Here is a 14,419-nt window from a genome sequence, read left to right as displayed (position 1 = left end):
GTTACTGTGGCAATGCCTGCCAACGAAATTTTTGTGTTGCAATTTTGTCTATTGCAACCATTTTTGATATATTGCAACACTCTTAGACCGTTGCATCAGGGGTAAAACCATGTAGTGACAAAAGCGTAACCTTACCAAGAACTCACCACCGTAGATGAATCCCAATACTTACCCAAAGGATTCGTATCCGCTGAGGTACAAGTAGAGGGAGGCCAACAAGTTTGACTTTCCTCTTGATTTTCACCTCACACACTCCCTATCCTATTCTACAAAAGTAGTCTAAAAGGTGCAGTCCCTCCTCTTCTTCTTCTCTCTTGTGGTGTGTCATGTGAGGGGGTCTTCTCCTCATTTTATAGGTGAGTAGGGATGATTATAGACCGAATATTCAATGGAACCTTCTGCCACCGCCTTGAGGAGTCAACTAGAGGCTGCTATCAGTGTTTTATACCCGGCAACCTACCGAGGAGGGTGCCCGAGGTAGTGTTTTGGTGTGGCAGAACCACCCAAATTAACCCAGCTAAAGTGTACTTAACATCGCCTCATATGCGAGCAGACACTTTAATCAAGTTAAAATGGCAATCCATCAGGTTTCACCTGATAAAATCACTTGTCTCGGATCGAAACAAAGCATACTCACATAAAGGCGAGTCCAAAGATTACAACAATCCAATTAGATTAATACAGGTCCCAACTTCATTTATTACAACTCAAGAGTTCAAAAAGGCATAAAGATAGAGTTGTCAGAGTTCAAAGCAGCGAGAAAGTAAACGATAGTCTAACGTCGATTCAAAATACCATGGTGAAGCCTGCCATGATATCAACCACCATGATCTTCGCCGACTAAGGATGGGTCCCACTCAACAGTCCAACCCGGAGGGAGTTGGGACGGCCGAGTCACACTAGCAACCAAGTCAACAACAACACCAGAAAAACATAGCCACAAGCAAGGCTGAGTATACTAATACTCAACAAGACTTACCCGTCAGGTGGTAACTACTCCACCGACTCCTAGACCTGCAAGACTTTTTGGCTGAGGGGTTTGTTTTGCCAAAAGCATCTAAAGTGGATCCCTGCTTTCAAGTTTTAGCAGCAAGTTCTAGTTGATTTTCCATTCTAGGTAAGCACCTATTCTAAGCAAGCATGGTAAACAAACAACTTAATTCAAGCATCAATATTTATCATCATTTTTGTACCTCTTCTTACTCAGTGCAGAAGTGGGTCAAGTTATCTCAAACTGTGAGAGACAGAGGATTTGAATTGAGTTTTTAAACCTTGCAAGGTGAACCTAACCCCACGACATCCACGTACCACATTAGGTCCGCTTCACTTGTCAGCCGTCCCCATCAATCCCCAGATACGTGTCAGGGCCACTTCCCTTGGATACAATGCCCCACGATCCTGGACGACGCCGTACCGTGACTGTACTTGTACCCACATGCTGCAACAGGGGAACTCAGTTTCAGAGATAGTGGGACGATCTGCTCATGGCCCGATTCGATCAGGTACTAGGCTTACCTATCCCATACTAGGTATGAGATTAGTACTTTCAAACACTTGATCACAGCTCTAAACACATTTCGACCTTAGCATCTTTTCCTAGACATACGGGGCAATCCACCAATCCACCAAAACAGAACACATAGCCCAGCCCCGTCCGTCAATCCTTATGATTCCAACATAAGTAAGAAAGCAACTCCTATAGCTCGCGAGTGACAGGAAATCACTTGTTTTACCGTGTCCCTATTTAGCATTGCAACTACTCGTCTTAGCATACTAGTATTCAGCACATAGGTACCTAGGATTATGCAACTAGGGTTTCAAGGAACTCCTATGAACTTAATGCACAAACATAACTAGCATAAGTAGTGCATACTTTAGAAATCAGGGTTATGCTCCAGGGCTTGCCTTCTTGCCCTAACTCAGCCTTGGGCTCTTCAAAACTTGGTTCGGGCCTTGATTGCCTTGATCACATCCAACTCAGCAGGAGGGTGTAACATCTGCAGAAATCACCAACTAAAATCACCCGTTAAAAATCGCTTTTAAAATCTTTTTACCGCTGAGCTCCCGGAAATCTAAAACCTTCCCGGCGATTTCGTCGTCCCGGCACCCAAGCCGACAGCCATCATTTTTACCAGTGCTCGTAATTTCCGCCGCGTGCCATCGTCAGACGCCGCGCGCGTGCTCCGACCGCATGCCGCGAACGCCGCCGGTCCCTCTCTTTTTCTTTCTCTTTTTCCCCTCCCCTTTTCTTTTTCTTTTCCCTTCTTCCTTTCTTCTTCTTCTTTCTTCTTCCTCCTTCCCTCTTCCCTCTCCTCCTCTTTCTTCTTCCTGGCACCCGACGTCACCTCCCCCTGGCGCCATTCCTCCTGGCCGGCCCCAACGCCATTACTCCCGGCGCCCTACCCTTCCTGGCGCCATACCCCTCCATCGCCCTGGCCCTCTTGCACACTCGAGCCCGCGCCGCCCGCCTCGGCCCCGCCGACCACGCCGGCGCCCTCGAGCCGCGCGCTGCCCCGCGGCCGCCCCGCGCCCAGCCCCTCCCAGCCCCGCCGGCACGTCTCTGCGTCACCCGCCGCCGGCCCCTACCTCCCCGCCACGGCACGCCACCGGTGCCGTGCCGCCGGCCCTTGCCGATCCCCTACCGCCGGCGCCCTCCCCGCCGCCTATAAAAGCCGCCCGGCTCTCCCCACTCTCCATCCACCAACACCACCACTCACCGCCCCCCCTGCGCCCAGCCACCGCCGCCGCCAGCAAGCCTGCCGCCCGTGCGCCAACCGCCGCCGCCGCCGCCACCGCTTTGACCACCGTCGGCCGCCCCCTTCCATTCTCCAAGCCCCAAGGTAATGGGCAAAATAGGATCTCCACCCCTTCCTCCACTGCCCCCGGCACTCGGCTCGCCGCCGGCGAGGCCCGGCCGGCCGGCCGCCGTCGGCCCCATCTTTTCTCTCTCCCTCTCCAAGTTCCTGGAGAAGAAGAAGATAAGAATGCCCAGATTTCCGATCCGACCCCCCTTCCTTCTTATTTACAGATTAGTCCTTCCACCACTCTCATAAACCTATTCGCAGATAAGCCCCTCCACCTCCAAAAGTATTCACAAATGGGTCCCTGGTTTATCGCAAATCAGTCCTAAACCTCCTTTTTAAGCCCTTGAACCATGTTTAACTCGTCATTTCGTGCGCCAAACTTCCTCCAATTAATCCCAAATTTTACCACGTCATCCTCCAGAATACTTCCGCCGATCCATATCCAAATTTCCCAAAAATAATCCTTCTACCTATTTTCCGTTCGCGTTTTCTGTTCAGAGCTCAACGGATAAAAACCAACTTTCTTTTATTTATTTGTGTGTCCGTTTGTGTGTGCCGTAGATCGCGGTTTACCCGAGGAGGAGCCTAAGGAGGAGTTTGACCGCGAGCCCGAGCCCGAGGACTAGCAGCACGAGCCGGAACTCCCGGAAGGCTTTGAAGACGGCAAGTCCAATCTCACCCTTTGATGCATACTTAATACCTAATTTTTCGAACACAACCTATTGGCCTGTTTTATAAAATGCATATTGTTTTATTGCAAGACATGGTTGGATAGCCACCCCTTGATTGTTATGAACGTTCCTTGTTATCCTATGGTTGTCTCTAAATATGACCCGCTCTATTTAGGCAATAACCACTACTAGAATGCTTAGGAAATAGCTACTCGACTACAATCATTATTACCAAGGTTTATTTGGAAAATAAATGTGTGTGTGTGTGTGCAATTGGGAAAATGGTTTTCCGGGTTCAAAGGAAAGGAATGTGTAGACGAGATGGATGGGTGTTTCTTGTGTGAAATGCCAGGATGTTGTGCTCGTACCTTAGTGGTTGAGCAATGTCGGGAGATATCCATCTTGTCATGGTTAAGGACCGAGTTGATGTGTCATCTTGCCTAATTCCGCCATCGTGCAACCACTCGACCGTTGTATGGGCAACGGCTTAGTATAAATCCCACTAGCTAAACTGTTAGTCTTCAGGGGAGCTGGTGAGCAACGGGAACCCATGAAAAAGGAGTAAGATCTTGGTGACTTAGGTCCCGGTTACGGTCTCATGGATGAGCCGTGAACCCCTTGGGTGCTTCCGTGAGGACTAGCCAGTATCAGCTAAGGTGGGTCATGACTTTGTTAGGATCTGCACCGGCACTAAGGTGATCGTGCAGCGGTACCCTACTTGTGGGAAAAATGTACAACCTCTGTAGAGTTAAAACCTATCCGGGTAGCCGTGTCCACGGTATTGGATGAGTTACGGCTTGGTCACATAACTAGCACTTGGGCATGGATGGTCACGTGTGTGTGTGTGTGTGTTGGATTTTGGAAGTGTCGGGCAGCTGTGCCTTGCACTATGGCGGACGGGGACTCCGATAGCGATGAAACTTGGATCCTTTGTGTAGGATCAACCCCACTCAAAGTTTCGGTTACTAAAGGAAAGCTTTACGAAAACTCATTTGAAAATAAGCCCATGCATGTGTTGGAAATTTAGCTTTGTCGCAAATGAACTCTAGCCTATCCTTGTTATATCCTGTGCATATACTTGCTTGTATCCCCCTTCGTGGATGGGGTTGGACCTGTTGAGTACGTTCGTACTCACCCTTGCTTTGTTACTACAGAGGAAGACCCGGACTTCATCGCCGAAGACCTTGAGTAGAGGTTGTGTCCACACCCAACGCTACCTGTGGTGTTGGCCTTTCCAAGATGCTGCTGCTGCCGTGTAGTCCCGAGTGCTGTCCTTTGGCAGTCGCTTGGTTAGCCGTTGTTGTTTATTTACTTCTTATTGCTGCGTGGCTCTCACGCCCACTCCCTCAGGAGTTGTACGGTAACTGAATTATCTGTCGAATAAATGTGTTATCAGCCTCCTGGGACTGATATTTGTATCACATTTAGTCTCTACTTATGTGGGGACGCTTCAGGTGGCATCAGAGCCGTTGTTGGCTGTAGGACGCGACCTTAGGACCGGACTAGCCCTTTTTGACCAAAATAAAAGACTTACAAAATTTCTTCCTACCTCTGCTCTATTGCAAAACTGATTTGTGCCCCGGTTCTTTTCCAGATGGACGAAGGGTTGTGGACCCATAGCTGTTGCACGGAAAAGCCCGGTTTCCCCAAGTTATTGCTTGTTTGCCTGAAGCGCCTTGGCATCCGAGAGCCCCCGGAATATTCCAGCAGAGAATACGAGCGCTACGGTATCCCTCAGTGTGAAGTAATCATCCACATTGGAAGGAGTGCTCGCTACCCCAACATTGAGCCGCTCCAAGTATTAGCTATGGGTTTCCGGCACCGAGACACTTACCCAGTAGCGGCTCGAAAGGCTCTTGGTTACCTATGTTAGATGTACGAGATGCACCTCGAGCCCACATCTATGAGATACTTTCCGCCTACCGAAAAGGACCATCCAGGTTGGAGAGCCCGGATGAGAGCTTTGGATGAACATGAACGGCGTGAAGAGGACACCACCGTGTATCACATGGCCGCTTATCTCGTCAGCTTGGATAGACTCTATGATCAGCAGGCCGCAAAGCTAAAGCAACAGGTTCGTCATGTCGAGAGGGCAGAGATTCACATAAGGATGCTCCAAGCAATGCTAAGGGAGGCTAGAGCACAAGTGGCAGCCGCCTGAAGTGCAGAGAGTGCAGCTATGGAAGCCCTTAAGCAAGCTCAGGATCGACATCTCCAAGAGCTTAAGGAGGCGCATCTCAGAGGGATTACCATAAGATGGATGGTCACCTCGGAAGTCGAGGGGTCTCCTTGCTCCGAAGGGAATCCTCTCGCCCTTGAGTACTACAAATGTCACGGCCTCAAAATTCCACCGGTTGCCCCCTTCCTCGATGCTTCCAGAAGAGGCATTGAGCTCATGGTGGGAGAAGCCGCAGATCTCCCTTCTGGGTGCAGAGCATGGAACAAGGATGATGAGACATCCCTCCTCATCCCGTTAGAACACCACTCAGTCCAGGGAGAAGACTCGCCCCGTGAATAGTATGCCCAGACCAGAGTTGCCCAAGGGAATGAAGCCGTCATGATCCGCAGTTTAGAGTTGTACCCCCTTCAGTTGTGTCGTTGTAACCGGTCGTGTAGTACGTGTCTTGGCCTTACCCCAGCAGTGTTGTACCCCCCCCCCCCCCCCCCCCGTGGCAAAATAAATAAAATCGCTTGTGTTTGTTGCTTGTTAGTCTGTGTGTTTGTCGACAGGAGGTGGATTTTGTCTCTTCAAAAATACGAAGTAAAAACCTTAAAGATCACTAAAATCCAAATCCCACTCTCATAAAGTCTCACTCAATCTGCAGATGCCGCCCAAGCGCACCACCATGACTTCCCCAAGTCAGGCCCATGCCACCCCCAGTGCTGAGAGGCAGCCAGAAAGGCAAGAACCGCCTCCAGCAGTGCTTCCTGAGGAGCAGGAAGTGAGCCAGCCAGAAGAAAGGGGAGAAAGCCAAGTGGGAACACAGCAGCCACCGCCCCCACCAGTTATTGATCTGGTTCAAGTGATAAACAACCAGACCCTTCCGCTAGAAGCTCTAGCCAACGCCATTACCCGCTAGAGGCCCCGCGGGCAGAACATGAATGAGAAGTTGACGGACTTCCTTCGGAGCAAGCTACCCACTTTTGGTGGGTTCGTCAACCCTCTGGACGCAGATGACTGGCTGCGCGTCATCCAGAGGAAGCTGGAACCATTTGGTTGAGAGGGCAGGGATAAAGTTCTCTTGGCTGTCCACCAGCTCACTGGAACTGCTCTAGCTTGGTGGGAGAACTACTGCTTTGCCGCCCAGGATGCCTCCACTATGACCTGGGATGAGTTCGTGACGGAGTTCTGTCGCTACCATATTCCCGCAGCCACCATGAAGCGCAAGGCGGATGAGTTTCGCGAACTCCGCCAAGGAAACAGATCTGTGGAAGAGTACACCTTCCAGTTCATGGAGCTGGCCCGTTATGCTCCAGAGGAGGTGGATAAGGATGAGAAGAAGCAGGACATGTTCAAGAAGGGCTTGAACGCGGAACTGAGGACCCTGCTCACTCCCCAGATCTACCCCGACTTCAACACCTTGATGAACATGGCCATCTTGACTGAGAGGGCCAAGGCAGAAGAAAGAAGGGACAACAAGCGCCGGTTCCTGGAGAGCAAGACGCACCAGTAGGACCGATTCCAGAAGCCAAGGAGCTTCAGTCATCCCTTGCCCAGACCCCAAGCTCCCAAACTCAGTCCTAAGCACCCGGTTCACACCAGACCGCTGCCCCATTCAGGAGCCAGAACCCTGCCAAGGCCCCACAGAGCAGCGCCAGCCAAGTCACTGGCAACAATAGGGCATGCTTCAACTGCAGAGAGCCAGGGCATTTCATCGCCAACTGCCCCTATGCCAACAAGCCAGCAGCATCGCCCTTCTCCAACTCAGTAGCTGGGCCCAGGGCAGCATTATCAGGAGCTAACCGAGTGCCAGTCCGCAGCAACAACAACCCCAGCAACAACAATAGCCAGCAGATGAGGCCGCCCCAGCAATCATTTGGACGAGCCCGCGTCAACCACATCGGCGCGCAAGAGGCTCGTGAAGCTCAGGGCATGGTACTCGGTGAGTTTCTAGTCAGCTCAGTCTTGGCAACAATACTTTTTGACTCTGGAGCATCACATTCCTTCATATCCTCAAGTTTTGTGGAGAAACACAATATACCCATAGTACTACTAAAGTTACCGCTATTAACCCGGACTCCTGGAGCCGACATTCGGTGCCAACTAGGTTGTTCCCGGGTAAGGATTAATTTAAGTGGGGTAGGATTTCTAGCGGATCTAGTAGTACTTAAGTCTAAGGGGATAGATGTGATTCTTGGAATGGACTGGTTGAGCCTGCATGACGGTCATATAGGGTGTGCCGACAAGGTAGTGCACCTGACCAATCGGGATGGTGTGCAAGTGACTTGTCACACTCGAGGAAGTGGCCCAGACCCCATGGTGTTTAGCATGGATACCAAGACCATAGAGGAAGTTCCGGTAGTAAGTGAATACCCGGATGTCTTTCCCGAGGAACTACCTGGAATGCCCCCAGATAGGGACATAGAGTTCGTAATTGACCTTGTCCCTGGAACCTCTCCTATAGCCAACAGACCCTATAGGATGGCGGCCTCAGAGTTAGCTGAACTGAAGAAACAGTTGGGAGAATTGCAGCAGAGTGGCTTTATCAGGCCTAGCTCATCCCCATGGGGAGCCCCCGTGCTTTTTGTCAAGAAGAAAGACGGGAGCATGAGGATGTGCGTAGATTATCGCGCACTGAATGAGGTCACCATTAAGAACAAGTACCCACTCCCCAGAATAGATGACCTATTCGACCAGCTGAAAGGAGCCAGGTATTTCTCCTAGATAGATCTGAGGTCAGGGTACCATCAGCTCAAGATCAAGGAGAGCGACATCCCAAAGACGGCCTTTGTCACCCATTATGGTAAATTTGAGTTTACTGTGATGTCTTTTGGATTGATCAATGCACCTGCTTATTTCATGAACCTCATGAACAAGGTGTTTATGGATGAGTTAGATAAGTTTGTTGTAGTCTTTATTGACGGCATACTTATTTACTCCAAGAGTGTTCAGGAACATGAACAGCATATACGGGTGGTGTTAGAGAAATTGAGAGCCCACCGACTCTATGCTAAATTCAGCAAGTGCGAATTTTGGCTTGAGAAAGTGGCATTCCTTGGTCATATCTTGACCGCGGAAGGAGTCGCGATTGATCTAGAGAAGGTTGAAGCTGTCTCCAACTGGCAACAACCCACCAATGTTAGTGAGGTTAGAAGCTTTCTGGGTTTAGCTGGGTATTACAGGAGATTTATTGAGGGATTCTCCAAGATAGCCTGGCCCATGACAGAGCTACTCAGGAAGGATAACAAGTTCACCTGGACCGAGTCATGTGAACGGAGCTTCCAAGAGCTAAAGAAGAGGTTGACGACAGCCCCAGTATTAACCTTACCTGATATCCAGCGAGACTTCGTCATCTACTGTGATGCATCCCGACAAGGATTAGGATGTGTCCTCATGCAAGATGGGAAGGTAGTGGCATATGCTTCCCTCCAACTCAAGCCCCATGAGAAGAATTACCCAACCCATGACTTAGAGTTTGCAGCCGTAGTGCATGCCCTCAAGATTTGGAGGCATTATCTGATTGGAAATAAGTGTGAGATCTACACCGACCATAATAGCTTAAAGTACATCTTCACCCAACCCGATCTAAATTTAAGGCAAAGGAGGTGGTTAGAACTGGTAAAGGACTACAACCTAGAGATCCACTACCACCCCGGCAAGGCTAATGTTGTGGCTGATGCCTTAAGCCGGAAATCCTATGGACAACCCGGATCCAAGAATGCCCGCCTACGAGAAGAAATAGCTCGGTTAAATGTGCACATAGTACCCCAGAATACTAGCCGCAAGCTAAGTGTCCAGCCCACCTTGGAAGATAAAATCCGAGAAGCCCAGGGTTCAGATCAGGACTTAGTAAAAATCCACAAGCAGACCGGAGAAAATAAAGCCCCGGATTTCAGGGTGGACGACAAAGGAACCCTATGGTACAAGGACAAAATTTGTGTCCCCAAGGATGGGAATTCCGGCAGACCATCATGGATGAAGCCCATAATTCGGCATACTCCATTCACCCCGGGTCTACCAAGATGTATATGGACTTAAAGCAGAAATACTGGTGGAATGGAATGAAGGCGGACATAGCTCAATTTGTCGCCCATTGTGATACTTGCCAAAGGGTCAAGGCCGAGCACCAGAAGCCAGCCGGCTTGCTGCAACCATTGCCTATCCTGGTTTGGAAGTGGGATGAGATCGGCATGGACTTTGTAGTAGGCTTGCCCAGAACTCAGAAGGGAAATGACTCCATATGGGTAATAGTGGACCGACTCACTAAAGTCGCTCACTACCTACCCGTACGGACCACTTATGGTGGAGAAAGACTAGCCCGACTCTACGTCGACAACATAGTGAAGCTGCATAGTGTGCCCAGCTGGATCGTCTCGGATAGAGGAACTCAGTTCACCTCTAGGTTCTGGAGAAGTTTGCATAAAGCCATGGGCACCAAATTGGACTTTAGTTCAGCTTACCACCTCCAAACTGATGGCCAAACAGAGAGGGTCAATCAAATCATGGAAGATATGTTGAGAGCGTGTGTCCTAACCTATGGCAAAGATTGGGAACAAAGTTTATCCTATGCAGAGTTCTCATACAACAATAGCTATCAAGCCAGTCTAGGCATGTCACCATTTGAGGCCCTTTATGGTAGAAAGTGCCGGACCCCTTTGATGTGGTCAGAAGTAGGAGAACGCTCCCTAGTCGGACCAGCTTTCATCAAGGAAGCAGAAGACCGTGTGGCAGAAATCTGAGAGAAGTTGAAGGCCGCACAGTCCAGACAGAAGAGCTACTCAGACAAAAGGAGACAGGAATTGTGCTTCAATGAGGGAGATTTTGTCTACCTCAAGGTTTCCCCGATTCGGGGTACTCGAAGGTTTCAAGTACAAGGAAAACTGGCACCTCGGTATATTGGACCCTACCAGGTGTTAAAAAGAGTTGGAGCCGTAGCTTACCGTATCCAACTGCCCGAAGAAATGTCGGACGTACACCCGGTATTTCATGTCTCTCAGCTGAGGAAATGCTTGAGAGTACCGGAGGAACAAGTACCGGTGGAAACAATAGACCTACAAAAGGACCTTCGGTATCAAGAGGTGCCCGTCAAGATTCTAGACACCGTCACCAGAAGGACAAGAAATACAACAGTCCGGATTTGCAAGGTACAATGGAGTAGGCATGGCGAAGAAGAGGCCACATGGGAACACGAGGATGCGTTGAAGAAGGAATTTCCCCACCTTTTCAGGACTCAGTCGAATCTCGAGGACGAGATTCAATTTAAGTGGGGTAGGTTTGTAACATCCGCGGAAATCACCAACTAAAATCACCCGTTAAAAATTGTTTTTAAAATCTTTTTACCGCTGAGCTCCCGGAAATCTAAAACCTTCCCGGCGATTTCTCCGTCCCGGCACCCAAGCCAATAGCCATCATTTTTACCCGTGCCCGTAATTTCCGCCGCGTGCCGTCATCAAATGCCACACGCGTGCTCCGACCGCGTGCCACAAACGCCGCCGGTCCCTCTCTTTTTCTTTCTCTTTTTCCCCTCCCCTTTTCTTTTTCTTTTCCCTTCTTCCTTTCTTCTTCTTCTTTCTTCTTCCTCCTTCCTTCTTCCCTCTCCTCCTCTTTCTTCTTCCTAGCACCCGACGTCACCTCCCCCTGGCGCCACTCCTCCTGGTCGGCCCCAACGCCATTACTCCCGGCACCCCACCCTTCCAGGCGCCATACCCCTCCGTCGCCCCGGCCCCCTTGCACGCTCGAGCCCGCGCCGCCCGCCTCGGCCACGCCGGCGCCCTCGGGCCACGCGCCACCCCGCGGCCGCCCCACGTCCGGCCCCTCCCGGCCCTGCCGGCACGTCCCTGCGTCGCCCACCACCGGCCTCTACCTCCCCGCTCCCGGCCCCTACCTCCCCGCCATGGCACGCCACCGGTGCCGTGCTGCCGGCCGCCGCCGGCCCTTGCCGGTCCCCTACCGCCGGCGCCCTCCCCGCCGCCTATAAAAGCTGCCCGGCTCTCCCCACTCTCCATCCACCAACACCACCACTCACCGCCCCCCCATGCGCCCAGCCACCGCCGCTGCCAGCAAGCTCGCCGCCCGTGCGCCAACCGCCGCCGCCGCCACCGCTTTGACCACCGCCGGCCGCCCCCTTCCATTCTCCAAGCCCCAAGGTAATGGGCCAAATAGGATCTTCACCCCTTCCTCCGCGGCCCCCAGCCCTCGGCTCGCCACCAGCGAGGCCCGGCCGGCCGGCCGCCGCCGGCCCCATCTTCTCTCTCTCCCTCTCCAAGTTCCTGGAGAAGAAGAAGATAAGAATGCCCAGATTTCCGATCCGACTCCCTTCCTTCTTATTTACATATTAGTCCTTCCACCGCTCTCATAAACCTATTCGCAGATAAGCCCCTCCACCTCCAAAAGTATTCACAAATAGGTCCCTGGTTTATCGCAAATCAGTCCTAAACCTCCTTTTTAAGCCCTTAAACCATGTTTAACTCGTCATTTCGTGCGCCAAACTTCCTCCAATTAATCCCAAATTTTACCACGTCATCCTCCAGAATACTTCCGCCAAAGGTGTCGTGTTTAACACGTATTTCCTCACCAAGTTTGATCTTTGTGCTTGCATTTCCAAAAATAAAAGTTGGAGTTCAAGGTGTGGGTTATAAATCTTATAAAGGCTGACATATGAGGAACTTGATGGATTTGGAATTAGGATTGCGGGAATTTTAGCGAACGTTGGTCAAAACTATTTTTTAATTTGACTTGAAATTTGACCGAACTTCTACTCAATTTGTCGAGTCTTTCCACTTCCAAATCAAGAAAGTGCAAATTATTAAAGTTGCTCCATTTGAAAAGGTCTATCACTTTTGTATTGACCAAAATTTTAGTTCTTATATAAAATTTGTTTTTATTGGCCTCGCTAGTGATTATCAACATAAACGAGTTTTATCACTTGGTCAAAATCTAAGGTGTTTTTTTTGGATCTTAACTCTTAGCAATTTGGAGTTATCTTTGATTTGCTTCTTAATCACCATGTTGATTATTTAATTTTGGTTCTTAATTACTCAGGCTGTCACATTTGGTTAGTGGGGCTCGTCGAGATCAGGAACTCGAAGGTAAACGCAGACACATGATTTAGACCGGTTCGGGTCGCTAAATAGCGTAATACCCTACGTCCTGTGTGTTGGTTGGATTGAATTGCTTTGGAGGGGGTTCCTGCCTCAGCTCATATTCGGGGGCAGGGTTACAGGTTGGTTACAGGAATACTAGTCGGATTCGAATAGATGAGTTCTACTCTTATTATTAAGTACTTTTCTAATTCTCAACTAGTTCCCGTCTTTCCATGTAGACTACACCGTCTTGCGCCATAGTCCTATTGGCGCGACTAACGTCCGTCTTGGAGTTGCTGGTGGTGTCGACTTTGGAGTAAAGGATGACAATGATGATATTTCCGACACTTCCAATTCTTTCTTAATAGTTGAAGCTTCAATCTCTAACTTTCTTGCTTTTGCTAAACGTCTTCCTTTCCTGTAAAGTTTGCCTGTAAAGTTTTTCTGGATCATCCACAAAATTATTCGGTTTGTTGGAGAGGTAGCCATCCATCTCCTGTTAGAGTTAGTGAAAGCAAACACATATATACAAGAACTAGATTGAACTTTTGATTGAGATTGAACAAAAATAAAAAGATTAAAAAGAAAAGACTGAAAAATCATGAACAAAAAGTTATATCTACAGATGAATAGTTAAACTAGAACTTGACAATTAGTTACCCGGCAACGGCGCTAGAAAAGCTTGTTGACAGTTGTTAGCACGCCAATTTGTGAACCGCAAGCGCACGAATCAGTTGTAGCTCTTCCCTTAGAGTACTCCCCCAAGTTTTATCAATCTGTGGAACTTATAGCACAAGATCCATTTCAGCTAGCATTGTTAGTATGAACTTGGTGTTGATGAGTGATTCAGATCCAATCTATTAAGCATGTACGGACAGATAACAGATAGAGTAGAGGTAACCAATCTAGAGCAACCTAGACTATGCATATGTTGTAATTCTGAGCATGGATAGAAAAGCAACACATATATGATCTTAGTAAAAAGCATCTTTAAATCTACACCTTCGGTCTGGCTTCCGAAATCCCCCACCTTACACAAGAAAGATCTTGTCACAATCACATGCATCAGCGCAAGCAGGCCAAGGACACAATCAAAAGAACATGTTATACTCATTGGTAGATCAGGCATGCAAATCCGGTCACCACGACCACAAGAACACCCTAAGAAATCTATCATTGATCATAAATTGAAAAGCAAGCAAACCTGAAAGAGCATAAAACCATAGAATGGGATACTTAGATCGCTAAGAATATGAACACATCTATTACTTCACTATGACTGATTGTACATCACAAGATCACCACCGGGATCCTACCTTGATCTTGATAACTCCTAGCTCTAGAACTTCGGCGTGGATCTTCCTCGCAGGGTGATCACGCCGGCTAGGGTTTAGCTATGCTAATCTCTAGACAACTGCATGGCCCTCGGCTCTCCAAAGTGGTATCTCTCAAGCTCTTTCTGCTTTCCTACTGCTTCACATCGAGTACGTCATCTTGGATATGGTGCTCGATGGATTTTTGGGGTATTTATAGTCTGGAGAGCACGTGGTAAAAATTGGAAGGCGAGGAGGCAAAGGAAACCCCTAGGCCGATCGGTCTGGGCCTTCCTTTTGCACTCTTGCTTCCTGCTTCATCCCCAAGTCTTCTTCGATGCTCTGAAGTCTTATTTTCACTTGCATGTGGGCCTGGCACGTCGATAGC

The sequence above is a fragment of the Setaria viridis genome, chromosome 1 (assembly GCF_005286985.2).
Source record: "Setaria viridis chromosome 1, Setaria_viridis_v4.0, whole genome shotgun sequence".
NCBI lineage: Eukaryota > Viridiplantae > Streptophyta > Magnoliopsida > Poales > Poaceae > Setaria > Setaria viridis.
This window is presented reverse-complemented; position numbering follows the sequence as displayed.